The 16,115-nt window shown below is 45.9% G+C and overlaps 2 long non-coding RNA genes across 4 annotated transcripts in view; one reads left to right on the top strand and one right to left on the bottom strand.

Annotated features, from left to right (window-relative positions):
* Nucleotides 1-11,148, bottom strand: part of LOC133388061 (uncharacterized) — a 39,838-nt gene extending 28,690 nt beyond the window's left edge. For 2 of the 3 annotated variants that reach the window (XR_009763649.1, XR_009763651.1), the window contains exons 1-4: nt 11,055-11,148; nt 9,371-9,492; nt 6,840-7,046; nt 5,649-5,794 (exon numbers count right to left, since the gene is read on the bottom strand). This is a non-coding gene — a long non-coding RNA (uncharacterized LOC133388061). The remainder of the gene's footprint in view (nt 1-5,648; nt 5,795-6,839; nt 7,047-9,370; nt 9,493-11,054) is intronic. The other variant, XR_009763650.1, reaches the window with a different exon arrangement.
* Nucleotides 11,149-11,313: 165 nt separating this feature from the next.
* The window catches only part of LOC133388060 (uncharacterized), a 34,147-nt gene continuing 29,345 nt past the window's right edge, over nt 11,314-16,115 (top strand). The window contains exon 1 of the long non-coding RNA XR_009763646.1: nt 11,314-11,472. This is a non-coding gene — a long non-coding RNA (uncharacterized LOC133388060). The remainder of the gene's footprint in view (nt 11,473-16,115) is intronic.

Genomic DNA, 16,115 nt, shown 5'->3' on the forward strand with positions numbered 1-16,115 from the left:
AGGGCGGCAAATAAAAGCACTAAAAACACATCAAAACATCATAAAACAGACCTTAAAATACATTAAAACAAAACAACTTTTAAAATATTTATTTAAAAGCTTTAAAAATATCTTTAAAAAAGGGTTTAAAAACATATTCTTTTAAAATATATATATTAAAAGCAATTCCAACACAGGTGCAAACTGGGATAGGTCTCAAAAGGCTTGTTGAAAGAGGAAAGTCTTCAAAAGGCACTGAAAAGATAACAGAGATGGCGCCTGCCTAATATTCAAAGGGAGGGAATTCCACAGGGTAGGTGCCGCCACACTAAAGGTCAGTTTCCTATGTTGTGCAGAATGGACCACTTGATAAGATGGTATCTGCAGGAGGCCCTCACCTGCAGAGCGCAGTGATCGGCTGGGTATATAAGGAGTAAGACTGTCTTTCAGATTCATTGAATACTTCCTCAACCTGCTGTTAAAGTCACCAGAGCAGAGGCCAGAAAAAATGTTGGCAACTTTTAATTATGTACTGGTATATGGAATGGTAGCTTCAGATACATAAATTCCCTCCGTCTATTCCAGTGACCAGACAAACCTAGGACTTAGATCCACCACTCTGCCATCCAGCTCCAAGGTAATGATGAACTTTGAATGAATCACAGGACAGGATACCATACCAGTATTGGCTGAGTACACGTGGCAGTTTAAAGTGGATTTGATGCATCCCATATGTTTTCGCTTTGTCCACACAAAGTTGTCCTCATCCAAGTAGCAGTCCACACTTTCCCCCCATTTAAATCAGATTTTTCTGATCCACAGGAAGGGATGGAAAACAAACAAACAAACATAAAATCAACTGTGGACATACTGAGGTGCATTGTGTGGGCAGGGTATTTTTATTGTGTAGAGACTTTTTGCCAGGTGCCATCTCTCACCACATCCCCTTCTTCTGTTGGCGAGGTGTACCTGGGTGGGCTGCTGATGGCCCAGGTGCAACGTACATTTGTTTATTATTTTAACCCATTGTTTTGTGCAACTCTGGTATATCCGAAAACTTGTATCTCAAAAAAAAAACACTTGGTCACTCGCACAGGTAAACAAATACCTGTGAGCATGCCCACAATGGGCCTCAGGTTTCCAGAACTCAGAGAGGGTGGGGAAGTTGCAATTGAGGGGAGGAGACACCACCACACAGCATGGATACCTCCTATCTAGCATCACCCACTAGTGTGGATGGAAAACATTGAGATGGAGTTCAACTGAAAGCACTCATTGTGGACAAATGTGCATAAAAGTACACATGAAAAAATCTGATTTGTGTGACCCACATGTGCATTAACACTCTGGTGTGTACAAAGCCAGTGCCCCTACACCCTTAACAAACTACAAATCCCAGGATTATTTGGGAGAAGCCATGATTTCTTTTATTTATCACATTTATTATTATTTATATCCCGAATTTTATCTAAAGTGCTCAAGGTAGCATGCATGTTTCTCTTTCCCCCCACACCCGGCCTCATTTTATCATCTGAACAATCCTGCGAGGAAGGTAGGATGGGCTGAGAGATAGTGATTGCCCCACACAGTGAATTTCATGGCTGACAAGGATTTGAATGTGGGTATTCTGTCTTGGTCATTGCTTATTTTAAATTTGTTTGTACACAAGCTCATGCAAAGGGCATTGATTTGATGTAACAATTCAGTTCGTGAAAGCTGCCTTCACTTATCATAGCTGTCAATGGTGGTCTGTTCAGGAGAAAGTTATAGCCTCTTACATTAAACAGATCATACTAAATGCCAACAGTGAATTTATTTATTTATTTGTTTGTTTGTTTGATTTATATCTTGCCCTTCCTCCCAGTGGGTGCCCAGGGCAGCAAACAAAAGCACTAAAAACACTTTAAAACATCAAAAAGCAGACTTTAAGATACATTAAAACAAAACATCTTTAAAAACATTTTTAAAAGCTTTCAAAACATCTTTAAAAATAAAAAGGTTAAAAATATGTTCTTTAATAATAATACTAATAAGAAACATATTAAAAAGCAATTCCAACACAGATGCAGACTGGGATAAGGTCTCAACTTAAAAGGCTTGTTGAAAGAGGAAGGTCTTCAATAGGTGCCGAAAAGAGAACAGTCTAATATTTAATGGGAGGGAATTCCACAAGGTAGGTGCCACCACACTAAAGGTCCGTCTCCTATGTTATGCAGAATGGACCTCCTGATAAGACGGTATCTGCAGGAGGCCCTCACGGGCAGAGTGCAGTGATCGACTGGGTATATGAGGGATAAGACGGTCTTTCAGGTATCCTAGTCCCAAGCTGTATAGGACTTTGTACACCAAGACTAGAACCTTGAACTTGGCACGGTACCAAATGGGCAGCCAGTGCAATTCTTTCAGCAGCAGATGACATGTTGGCGATACCCTGCCCCAGTGAGCAGTCTCGCCTCCACATTTTGTGCCAGCTGCAGCTTCCGGACCAACCTCAAGGGCAGCCCAACACAGAGCGCATTACAGTAACTGAGCCTGGAGGTTACCAGTGCGTGGACAACAGTGGTCAGGCTATCCTGGTCCAGAAACAGCCACACTTGTCTTACCAGCCGTAGATGGTAAAAGGCACTCCTAGCCACTGAGGTCACCTGGGCCTCTAGTGACAAAGATGGATCCAGGAGCACACCCAAACTACGGACCTGCTCTTTCAGAGGGAATACAACCCCATCCAAAGCAGGCAACTGACAAATTATCTGAATTCAGGAGCCACCAACCCACAGCGCCTCCATCTTGCAAGGATTCAGACTCAGTTTACTGGCCCTCATCCAGTCCACCACCGAGTCCAGGCAGCAGTCCAGTGCTTGCACGGTCTCTCCCGATTCAAATGTTACAAAGAAATAGAGCTGGATATCATCAGTGTACTGCTGACACCTCGCCCCAAATCTCCTGATGACGGCTCCCAAGGGATTCATATAGGTGGTAAACAGCATGGGGGACAAGATGGTATGCTGCAGCACCCCACAGCAGAAGTGCCAGGGGGCCAAAAGACAATCACCCAATGCTATTCTCTGAAAACGACCTTGGAGATACGATTGGAACCACTGTAAAACAGTGCCTCCAATACCCATTTCACCAAGTCAGCCCAGAAATCTGTTTCATCCAAGAGTACTTGCAATTGCTACGCCACAACCCTCTCAATCATCTTTCCTAAACAGGGGGTATTTGCGACTGGCTGGTAATTATCACAAACCAATGGGTCCAGGGTGGGCTTTTTCAGGAGGGTAGGATCACCGCCTCTTTCAGGGTGACTGGAACCACTCCCTCCCACAATGATGCATTGACCACACCCTAGATCCACTCGGTCAAACCCCCTCGGCAAGTTTTAATAAGCCAAGAAGGGCAAGGGTCGAGAGGACACGTTGCTGGCCACATCATCGCAAGCACCTTGTCTATGTCATCAGGCTGCATCAACTGAAACCGTTCCCAAGAAGTTGTAGAAGACGTTGCACTGGACACCTCATTGGGGACTACAATAGAAGTGGACGAGGCATCAAGACTGCTACAGAGGCAAGCAACTTTACCCTCATAGTGTGTTGCAAACAATTCACAGTGGGCCTCCGAAGGGTCTAAAACTCCATTTCCTGGAGTTGATGTCAACAGATCTCTGACAATACGGAAAAGCTCCATGGGATGGCTACTTCAGGATGCGATGGAGGCAGAGGTGGGCCTTCTTTGCCGCCCTCACCACCACACAGTAGGCACAGTTATGATGTTTTACTCGTGCCTGATCAGCCTCACAGCACATCTTTCGCCACTTGCTCTCTAGCCGTCGTCCAGCCTGTTTCATTGCCCTTAGCTCACTGGTGTACCAAGGTGCAAACCAGGATCCACAATGCCAGAGAGGGTGTTCAGGGGCAACCATGGCAACAGCCCGATGCACCTTGCTCTTCCACAGTGTGACAGGGGCTTCAACAGGGTCATCTGCTCTATCTACTGGGAACTCCCCCAGGACATTCAGGAATCCAGTGGATTCCATTAGTCTCTGGGGGCAGACCATCTTAATCTGTCCACCACCCCTGCAGGGAAGGATTGGAGCCATAAGTCTAAACTTCACCAGGAAGTGGTCTAACCATGACAATAGGATGACATCCACCCCACTATCTCCAGATCACCCCTTCCTCCATCTAGAGCAAAAACCAAGTCAAGGGTGTGCCCTGCGCTGTCAGGCTGGTGACAACTTGAGACAACCACATGGTCATCATGGAGGCCATGACGTCTCGAGCCAGGCAGCCTCAGCGTGAACATTGAAATCACCCAGGACTGTCGTTCTGGGCTCCTCCAACACCACAGCTGAGACGGCCTCTGCCAGCTCAGTCAGAGAAGCTGCCGGGCAGCAGGGTGGACGGTACACCAGCAGCAACCCTAGTTTACTGTCTCCTTGGCCTGACACCAGGTGCAGGCCCTCACAGCCAGCTCCAAGACAGAGTGGTTTCCTGGTGACAGAGATGGAAGTTCTGTAGACCACAGCAACTCCTCTCCCCTGTCCCTACAGCCTGTGCTGATGTTGCACCGAGTACCCAGGTGGGCAAAGCTCAGTCATATCAACTCGTCTCAGCTCATCCACCCAGGTCTCGGTAATGCACATCAAATCAGCACCTTCATCCATAATCAAATCATGGATGAGTGTGGTCTTATTGTGTACCAATCTGGCCTTAACAACACATATAGGCCAGTGGGCACAGCAGATGAGCGACGAGGAACCCATCCATGAGAGGAGTGGCAGCAAGGAACAAGGCGTAGATAGCCTTGCCCTAGTTTTAAATGGTAATTCACCACTTCCCCATGGCTATACCTCTCTCTACCCATGATTGCTGAAAGTGGGGTGGCATCACCCATGTCCCTCCTTACTAAGACTCCTCCTAAACACCTGATATGGACCCAAGAAGACCCCACCAACAAAACCTACCTGAGCCAATTATCCCAGTAGGCCTCTGCGAGAATTGGGAACAGTCAGACCCACTCAATATTTTCACATAGGGCACACCTGCTCTGCCCCCGTCTCACACCCAGGTAGGGCCAGCCTTCTGCCAGTTACAGACTCTCACTTTGAAGGCATCTGGTGACTTTCTCCTATCATTCAGTTCACTGCACAGGCTCTCTCACCCTGCACAGGAACTACACGAGTTACACGCCCTCCCCACTACCCAATCTCCTCCAGACTGGTTAGAAAATCAAAAGAAATAGAAGAGGGCAGTGCCCTAGCTCTTGGGACTCCCTTAGTTTCACCCCTTTGGTAGCAACCCCGCCGGCAGCAGACCCGCCGCCCAAGGGCAGCTGGGCTTTTATGCCTCCTGACCCAGCCAGGAGCTGATGCAAGAGGCTGCGTGATTAACTGCAGCCTCTATCCAGAGCAGCCTTTCCCAACCAGTATGCCTCCAGATGTTGTTGGATCACAATTCCCATCTTTCCTGACCATTGGCAATGCTAGCTGAGGCTGATGGGAGTTGTGGTCCAACAACATCTGGAGGCACACTAGTTGGGAAAGGCTGCTCTAGAGCCAGGGCCAGGCAGGGGGTCCCAGTCCTTGCAGCACTTACCAGGGTCTTCAGCTATCTGAAAAGACAGCAAACCAGAGGAGGAAGCAGCAAGCACCCAGATGCTCAGATACTCACTCTCAGGGCAGGTCTTCTTCAGTCCCCCTAGTGCTGCAGCTATTCAGATAAGACAGGTATTGAAACGATAGACTGATCAACTGTTAGCTACCATGTAGTCTGAACTACTTGCTCTGAATCGATCTCATTGAATGCATCAGGTGTGCCTATTTAGATTTCAATAAGGAAAAAAAGAGAAAAAGTTTTAGCAAGGGACAGGACAAGATTCAGCAAGGGTCCACATTTCTACATATCAGGGTACAATTGCACAAGAACAGTCTGTGCTTTAACAGCACATGTTGTTATTGTTAGATAGGTAGATCAATCACAATAATTAGATTACTTATGCCAACATTATCCAATCTAGTGCCCTCCAGATGTTTTGGACTACAGCTCCTATTAAGCACAGCCTGCTAACTTGGGCAGATGGGTGTTGCAGTCCAAAACTTCTGGAGGGCACTAAGTTGGGGAAGATTGGTTTACACCAATAGTCATGCATTGAACTGGCCAGTGATATAGGTAATCCTAAAAGGGGGAGGGAGAAATCATGTGGTCTGAAACACAAGGAGAGGACATTAGGAAAGACTGGTGTTTGAGACCACATGGCATTTTATTTTGGACTTCTTTGTCTTCCCTAATGTTGGCCATAGCATGATATGTCTGCAGGGCTCCATATGGGCAACACTGAATTTAAGTCAGATACTCCAACATATGCAGGGAATCCAAAGTCTGGGAGTACACCATACTGGCATGCTAATACTGTATATCCAGGCACCCTAGTAATCTTGCTTAAATGTGATGCCAGTCACATGAAGCCCCATATATTAGCTATTTTTACACAACAAGTGTTACATTTGTGAGCCTTTTGGATTCCAGGGAAACACACTCACACACACACAACCGCCTAGGTAACTTTCCATTTTAGATGAGAGGCATCTGATCAGTGGATGACAGGGAGACAGGCAAGCAGAAACATTTTAAACCTTCAAAAATGGTCTCTTCATAGTTTTGATTTCTAAACAGTGTTCTGTCCTCTTTATTGGGGGGTATATACTGCATGTCCCCTGGGAACCAATGGAGTTTCATTTCCTGATCTTAGTTCCACAGACTTTTGAGTGTATATGCCTTTCGACATTTCCCAATGGGCAGCTGAGCTGTCTTCTAAAGCAAAGAGAGACACCTTGTGTCAGATAAGGAGATGGGCGGAATTACTTGAAAAGGCTGCAGGAGGACTCTTTTCTCTTCATAGTTCCGAGTCTCTGTCTGGTGGCCGTTTGCAGGGATAACCCTTTCCAGGAGCCAGCTGCCCTGAGGGCTTTTTCTTCTCAGCTTCAGTTCCCTCAGCCTGCGGCACCTACTGAAAACCTTCCTCTTCCAGCAAGCCTTTTCAGCAGAGATCTTCCCCAGTCTGTATCTGTGCTGGAATTGTTTTTAAGATGTTTTTTATTGTTTTTATCACTTGTTTGCCACCCAGGCGTCTTTGGGGGGGGAAGGGCAAGATATAAACTTAATAAATGAAGAAATAATAGTAATAAAACCTGCCCAGTTATACTCTGACAAGACAGACTCCGGTGCTAACTGCAGCTCTGCCAGGGGTAAACTACCGTTCCCAGGATTCTTTTGAAGGAAGCTATGTACTGTGCTTTAAATGCCTGGTATGGAAGTGTAGCAAATATATCCAGTATTAAGCCCTAACATGTTCCATTTAACTATCACTCTCCTGACCCCCTCCGATCACCAGTTCCCTCTCTCCATCTCCTCCAGGCCCCTAAGAATCTTTTCCCCCTGCCATGCTCTTTTCAGAGGGTTATAGAAAGCTCATCACTTTGAATGAGTTACACCAGGGATGGGGGAACCTCTTTCATCCTGAGGGCTGCGTTCCCTTAAGAGCAGCCTGCCAGGGACCATGTGCCAATGACGAGGAGGGGGGTCTGAAGCAAAAGTGGGCGGGGAGAAGGTGTGACTTTTACCCTTGCAAGTAAGCTATATTCCAGGCACACAAAGGTCAGAGGTTTCTTCCTACACTGCTCCTCCACATCTCTTCATCCAGGCAACCAAGAGGCATTATCACAGTTCAAGGACCCCCATTCCAGCCAGGCAAAAGCACTCAAGGTGAGGGGTGTGGCCTGCAAAGGTCCTACGGCCTGGAGGTTGGGAGGTCCACATTACCAAGAGCTACAATTTGAAATAACTGATAGATCAATGCCCTAATTGATTTTGCAACATGCTAGAAGAAAGCCTGCAATTCTGTGCACACCATTTACTTGGGTGCAAGTCCCACTGCATTCGGTCACAGTGTCCTTCTGAGTAAAGTCACTAATAGGCCAAAAAAAAGCCCTTGCAGTTTAAGCACACACATATAGCCTGACTAGCAGAGGTTCTCCAGGGCCTCAGTCAGAGAGGTCTTAGGCTGCAATCCAATACACACTTACCTGGGAGTAAGTTCCATTGACTCCAGTGGAGCTTACTGAGTAAATGTGTATTGGATTGCAGGCTTAGATGCTTTTAACTAGAGACGCTATAGTTTGAACGTGGGATTTCAAGCATCAAAAGCATATGATCTACCACTGAGCTCTGGAGTGTGGACTCTCCTTATATCTTGGAATAAAAAGAAAAAACATTAAAAGAAGCCGCCGCCTCCCCCCATCATCACCACCATCACTTTATTTTGTGGGATGCAGAACCCATCCTACTGAAATCCATTCTTTCATACCCAGCAACTGCAAAATCCCTATTGTGTTGCATTTCTGCAAGCCTCACAGTTTCAATTTGTATCACATCAATAATGCAATGGAGTCCTTATGTCAGCTGAGGCCCAGGTGATCTATAATTTTTATCAGGTGGATTCAAGTGCAGCTCCATCACCAGGTAAAAGGTTTTCCCTGGACCTCCTACTTATCAACACAGATTAGGGGATATTAAGAAATCAGACCTACCACCTAGCTTGTTTAGCATGGTTCCTAATTAACTGTAAGTATTAAACACAGCTCACTGGAAAGTTGTAAGCCTGGTTCTCACAGACGCAAAAAATATGTCTGGAGTATATCACTGGAGACTCATGGCTGAATGTTTACAAGTATGTATAACTTTTTAAAATATATAATTCCATACTAGGGAGGGGGGGATGTTATTCAGTTCACATTTAAAGCAAAATCTATCAAATTCATACTTACCAAAACAAGATGAGAACCGAACCCCAGCCATGCTCCAAAATTAACACTTATCCACATTCTGCAATGCAGTTCTCCAACCAATGTTTACAAAAATCCATATATTAGGGGAAAGTGTGTATAAAATGAATATATTAGTGAAAGTAATATACAAAAATGCATTATTAGGAAAAATATTTGCAAAAATATGTATATTAAAACTGCATACAAGAATGGTTTATCGTGAGAAATTCGCACTATCATGCTGAAGAATTTTTGTAACAATTTTGTTTTTAAAAAATAGCAAATCCTGCAGAAATGTGGAGAACTGAATTTAAGACTGGAAAAATGCGAAACTGAGAGACCTGATAGGTCCTTCCATCTCTGTTTCCTGTCTGTACACACACGCTACACTCGGGTTGCCAGGTCAGGACCATCCGAAAACCTGAGAAAACAGGGGCAGGCCCTAGTGATGTCATGGGGTGGACTCTAGTGATGTCATTAAGCATGATACATTAAGTATCAACCACAGTTGCTTGGAGCATACCACTCAAAAAAAAATTCTCTGATTGGAAATTAAGATAGAAATCTTACCTAAAAGAGAGTGTTCCCAGGTCCAACTGAAGTGACAAGGTCATTCCGTCTCACTGGCTTAGGGAGCATGGATGGAAAATGGAAATGGACTGCCTTCAAGCCAATCCCGACTTATGGCGACCCTGTGAATAGCGTTTTCATGGTAAGCTGTATTCAGAGTAGGTTTACTATTGCCTTTCTCTGAGGCTGAGAGGCAGTGACTGGCCCAAGGTCACCCAGTGAGGTTCGTGGCTGTGTGGGGATTCGAACCCTGGTCTTCCAGGTCATAGTCCAACACCTTTAGGGAACATTTAATCTAGCCTACTTGCTTCTGGCAAGAAAGGTTTACATGCCCTCAGGCCAGGCCAATTACCAGAAGGCCATTGTAGGAAGAAAGGAGCCTAGTGTTGAAGAGATGTTAGATGGAAGTAGGGTTGCCAGGCTCAGGGCCTGAGACTGATCCTGTATCTTTAGGAGGAGAGAAAGTCAGCCAAGTGCAGGTGTTCTTGCAACACTGTAATGAGAAAAACCACAAGGTGGAATTCTCCCTTCCCCCTGCACAACTTTTAAAGATACAGAAGACCTCTTGGAGACTGGGCCTGGCAACCCTAGATGGGAGCACAGATGGATGCCCCCTTTTAAAAAAAAATAGAAATAAAAGAATATAAGGTTGCCAGAGGTAAACTTACCAGAGCCAACCCCACAAAAATTTAAAAGGAATTTATATACCTACACACCTGATGTTACTACAATGAGCACACACAAAACTACTTTAAAAAACAACAACCAAGAAATACTTAAAACTTTCATTACTTATCCTTGGATAAAAGAGAGGAGTCCCTGGAAGAGATTAGGGACTATTTAAACCTTTGACCCACCCATTGAACGTGTAAACGATTCAATAGCTGAAGTCAAAGCTTGTGACTAAACTACAATCCAATACACACTTACCTGGGAGTAAGTCCCATTGAACCCAATGGAACTTATGTCTGAGTAGACATGTATTGGATTGTAGCCTTATTGACAAGAAATGGGGGGTAATTATATTGGATTGCAGCAGTGAAAACAACCCTTAATCCTCTACTGAAGCTTTCCTCGCAGTAGCTGCTTTTCATGTTTATCTATTTAAGCCATTTATACCCCACCCTTTAGCCAAAAAGGCTGGGAAACTGTTATTTGCGTCTGCTGTAGGGTGTCACTAGGGTGTCCTGCCTATGGGTCAACAGTCACTGCTGCCAAGGGTGTCACTAGGTTCTTGGAAGACTCTGGTCAAAAATCTGCATAAACGTATAGAGTGCTTCTGGGCAAATTAAAATAGTGAGTGTGCACACAATACATTTAAAGCACACTTCTCCTTCCCCAAAGAATCCTGGGAACTGTAGTTTGTTAAGGGTGCTGGAAACTTTAGCTCTGTGGGGGTAAACTACAGTTCTCACAATTCTTTGTGGGAAGCCTTGCACTTTAAATGTATGGTGTATGCAGCCTGGGGCATCCCTGGCACTGCCATTTGCTGCCCTATGAGCAAAATAAAACAAGAATGTGTTTTAAAAGGGGGGGGGAGCGGCACCTCTGCTTCTAGCACAATTTAGAGACCCAGGACTCTGCCTTCCCTGATAATGCCCCTAGCAATTACAGTTTATTATAAAGTACCATGTAACTACCATGGGAGGGTTCCCAAAGGGGGCACAAGTACATGGATACTTACAGAGGTGAGGGGGGGGAAGAAAGAGGGAGAGAGAGCAATTTCTTGTTTCACCTTCCCCACCCCCAGCCAGAGACTGAGTCTGCTGCAGCTGATGCTTGCAAGGAAAGCGAAAGGGATCGGGAAAAGGAAAAAAGAGGATGGGGGAAGAGAGTGACTGTGTGGTGCTTCTTGGGAAAAGCAGTTCTTTCCCAAGCACTGCATATACCCAGCATCTCAGCTTAGGACTCCATATCCCAGCAGTCTGCGGGGTGGCAGCAGATTTATCCGCTACAGCCTGACTACGGAGATGTCTGCTTGTTTACATTTGTAAATGCCTCTTTAGGGTGCAGCCAATGAGAATGTGGGGTGGTGCTTGCTGGGAAGGTGAGCCCGTCCTGTTCTCTGCTTGTTGTCCTGCCGCAAGGTCCTCTTCACGTGCGTAAGTATTGGTTTGGAGCGGCATGTGTGTACGTGCACAAAACAGAGGGAGACCATTGGCACCCTTCCGCCCTGCCTGTCCCTGCTAAGCCAAAGGAAGGAGGAGGTGTGGAAGCAGCCATAAAGGTGGAAGCCTGGGGCGGTTGGTGCATGCATGTTAGAACACGTATGCACGGCTGGGTGGGGATCCAAAATAACTGGAGATTTAGGGAACATGAGGATGATCTGACCAGAGGTCAGGAGAGGACCTGATAAGATAGAAACTCTGGCTGGAAGCCGGAGATCTGGAAACCCTACACTACGCATACGCACACCTAGCATGTCAGAGAGAATGCTAGGCTAGAATCTCTCTGGCATCTAGTCTTCTATTAGGAGAGGGTTTTTTTTCCTTTTCTTTTTTAAGAAGAAGCATGCCATCCTGTTAGTCCTCATGAGCAGTCCGAACGTGAGACAGCCCAGACACAGGTTATCCACTTCAGCAGGAACTAGGCCTTGTGTAGACAGTGGCGTCACTAGGGTTGGTGTCACCCGGTGCGGCCCGCAGCGCCTTCTCTCTCAGACTCCGAGCAATCGCATGCGCGGCGGAGTGCTCACGTGGCCTCTAGGAGCATGTGGCCGAGCACGTGTGGCCAAACAACAAGGCCCGGGAGCGCACCGCTGCCTGGTTGTCTGCCGCCACTTCCACCTTCTAACGGCCGAGGAAGGCAGCCGGTGCGCCATGTGAACACTCTCGTTGGTGCCTAGGCAGTGCCTGGGGGGGCGGCTCTGGGTGTCACCCCCGTCTGGTGGTGTCACCCGGTGCGGCCCACACCTGCCACACCGCCCTAGTGACGCCCCTGTGTGCAGAGGTTTTTCCCTTAGCAACAACTTCAGATCTTTAGCAGGAATTGCTGAAACCTGCATCAGCCAAAGGATGCTAGAGAAAGGATTTTTCCCCCCTCTGAGCCATTGGTTAACATCCTAGTACTATCCCACTGTTGGGTTACAAAGTATCCAGGTTCAGGGGAAGGCAGTTACTGTTTTCTACCTTGAGCCTGGCCCGCTTCTGTAGGAACTCCTTTGGCACTGATGCTATAACCTCAGGACAGGGACAAAGAGATCCTACATGGAGTGAAGCCCCATCTAAAACAGGTTGAGTGCTGTCTCTAGGGTCCTTGTTTAGGGCTGGACTGATGAACAGCATCCAGGGAGAGAATGCTAGATCTGAGTGAAAGGGGAGTCCACACATCGTACATAGTCCGGCACTCCTCATCATGGTGCTCACAGACATTCCTCCCTCTATCAGCACTGATCTGCTGCTTGTTCCCACTGCACCTGCCAGCTGACCACTGTGACCAACAGGCATCCCTCCCAGATGTCTTCACCTAAGCAAAGATGGTAGCTTTTGTATGGGAGTCACTCATCTCCCATCTACAGCAGGTGGATGCCCTCTCTTCCATCCCCCCAAATGCATTGGCCAATGTCAGGCAGTACATTTTTGGGAGTTCAATGACAGCTTACATACAAAAGTGGCAGCAGCAGCAGCTGGCCTAAGGAATGAGAAAGAAAATGAGAGTTGCCTGGTAAGCTTATGGGGGTGGAGAGGAGACTAACAGTGCAGCTGGGGGTGAGGGAACCTGGACGGAGAGAGGAGGAAAGTGAAGGAACTGGAGGCAGGGGAACTGTACACTGTAGAACCCACGCACACACACGCACTGAAAGCACACAATGTAAACACCCTCACACCATGGGAATACTTAGAAGAGGACACACAAGAGAGAGAAAACATACACACAGAGCGGAAGGGGGAAGCTCCAATCCTTTTTCTTTTGCTATCCACAATAGCTTCAAAATTCCAAATGTGCCCTTGGACACAAAAAGGTTGTGTAGTTTAATATGTGTGTTTGGCATCTTGATAGTTGTTGCAGAGAGAAACTGGAGTGGGGGGTTCAAAGGAGATAGGAGCAGAAGAGAGCAGAGCTGTCTATGAATTGGGTATATTGCAGTTAGTGTCATGGCCCCGTCAGAGGACTCCTCAGATGAGGACAACTCGGGAGTAACAGCTGCAGACCCAGGAGCAGCAGGAGACACGGAGGAGCCTCCTGAGAATCCAGCTCCTTCTGCCCCTCAGCTGCAGATCACCCCAGGGACAGCAGAGGCCCTGCAGCCAGACACAGACAGTGAACGGGATACTCCCCCCTCACCTGCAGAACGTAGACAGCAGAAGGTCAGGCAGAAGAAAGGCAGGCCTGTCTCCTTAAGGCCCAAACGCTGAGGGCTCACACCTGCTGTCCATCCTGCTCTTTATAAGGCACACCTTGGCTGCAGCTTGTTGCTGACTGCAACGTCAGACATGGCTTTGTGTAGACCTAGTTTCCCTGCAGCATCTCTTTGACTGACCTCCTTGGCAATTGATCCCGGACCTCCACTGACCTCGCTTCTGGACTTCTGACTCGGCAAGTACGCTTCGGATAGGCCTGGCAGATTTACAACCCGACTGCTGGCTAAGGACTTTCCTTCTCTGCCAAAGACCCAGGAATTTCCAGCTCCCCCTGACACTGCTGATGCAGTGTAGAGCTGACAGTTTGTTCTGTTTGGTGAGGAGGAGGGCAATCCTCATCTTACGCAATATTGCTTAGGATTCCAAAGCAGTACCATATAGATTTCAAGCAGCATTTTAATTTAGGTAGCAGTTTCTTTTTCTGTTTTTCTCTCTCTCCCTAAAAAGTATGTGCCACTTGCCCCAAAATGCTTGCTATTTAAATGTATGGGGATAGACTGCAATTGAAGATGAAGTAAATCTACTCCACACATGCTTAAACTCTACTTGTAATTATTACTTCACATATTCCAGAACATGCTGCTGTACGTATCTCATATCTGTGCAAACACAGAAACAGAATCACAGGAACATACTAAGTGCAAGAAGAACAAGAGTACTAGGATTGCCAGGTCTCCAGTTTTTGCCCAAAGACTCCGGATTTTTTGGGTCCTCTCCAGCTCTCCGGGTATGTCACCCCAATCTCTAGACTCTCACCTTTCATTTGAAAAAGATTACGTTCCTAGGTAGTCTGGTTCAAGAGATATACACCAAAAAATCAGAAAATCAGCCAAGTGCAGGTGTTCTTGCAACACTGTAATAGGAAAAACCACAAGGAGGAATTCTCCCTTCGCCCTGCGCAACTTTTAAAGATACAGAGGACCTCTTGGTTGCCAGGACTGGCCTCCAAGAGGTCTTCTGTATCTTTAAAAGTTGTGCAGGGGGAAGGGAGAATTCCACCTTGTGGTTTTTCCTATTACCGTGTTGCAAGAACACCTGCACTTGGCTGACTTTCTCTTCTCCTAAAGATACAGGATCAGTCTCAGGCTCTGAACCTGGCAACCCTAGCGTAAAGTGACATGATTCTGAATTTTGGGTTGGGTTAGTGAAGTTTCTTATCACTTGAGGTTACAGTCCTGTGCATGCTTCCCTGTTTCATTAAGTCCCATTGAATACATTGGGACTTGCTTCTGAGGAAACATGCATAGGATTGCGCTATAAATATATTTACAGGTTGTGTAAATAATAAACATCTTTGACAGTCATGCTTATATAAATATTTCTTCATACTATGTCCTGAAAAGTATCTGATTTCACATTATGACTGTACATTATTGTTTCCTCTACATTTTAAGTGTGCCCTTCTTCCTTGGGGTGGTCATGGTCCCCCTCTGTTGTTTTCACCCTGATGGGCAGATTAGGCTGAGAGACGGTGAGTAGTCCATGGTCACCAAGTAAACTTTGTAGCTCATTTCCATTTTAACAAATTAATTAAAATGATTTACACACAGGCAAAGTTTATGAAGTACATCCACATAATACAGTTAAAGCACATCCAACTCACAGTTAAAGCACATGACTTCCTCTAAAGAATCCTGGGAAGCGCAGTTTCCACCTCACAGTTATAGGTTCCACCACCCTTAACAAACTACAGTTTCCATGATTCTGTGGTGGGATTCATGTGCTTCAAATGTGTGTTGAATGTGCTTTAAAATGAATGATGTGGATCTGCCCTAGTTATGCTGTGCATTCTTTAGTGAATTGAAAAGAACAATTTTAAAAGATACTTTTTTAAACAAGGGAAGGGGCTGTAGCTAAGTGGTAGGGTATATGCTTTGCTTGCAAAGGCCCAAAATTCAATCTCTGGAAAAGACTATTCCCTAGAATCCGGGAGAGCCAATGCTAGTCCATGTCATTGGTACTGAGCTAGATAGTACCAAATGGCGGTATGAGGCAGATTGCTTGGTTCCTAACAGGAAAGAGACCCAAGGGCCACAGTGACTGTGAAATTTATTTTTGTATTTTATTTACAACATTTATAAACCACTTTATTGGAAAAAACTCAAAACGGTTTACAGAAAGAATTAAAACAATTAAATTCTTGGCAAAAACAGTTAAAGACAGGTATTTAAAAACATTCAAAATAATAGAAATGACAATGAGTTAAAAACATAAAAAAACACAATAGCTTCTACATGCCTCGGTAGGCTTACCTAAACAAAAAGGTTTTTAGCAAGTGTGAAAAAAGAGTACAATGTATGTGCCTGTCTAATGTCAGTAGGCAAGGAATTCCAAATCATAGGTGCTGCCCCACTAAAGGACCGATTTCTTACAAGAGCAGAACA

Source organism: Rhineura floridana, chromosome 6, assembly GCF_030035675.1.
Source record: "Rhineura floridana isolate rRhiFlo1 chromosome 6, rRhiFlo1.hap2, whole genome shotgun sequence".
NCBI classification, from domain to species: domain Eukaryota; kingdom Metazoa; phylum Chordata; class Lepidosauria; order Squamata; family Rhineuridae; genus Rhineura; species Rhineura floridana.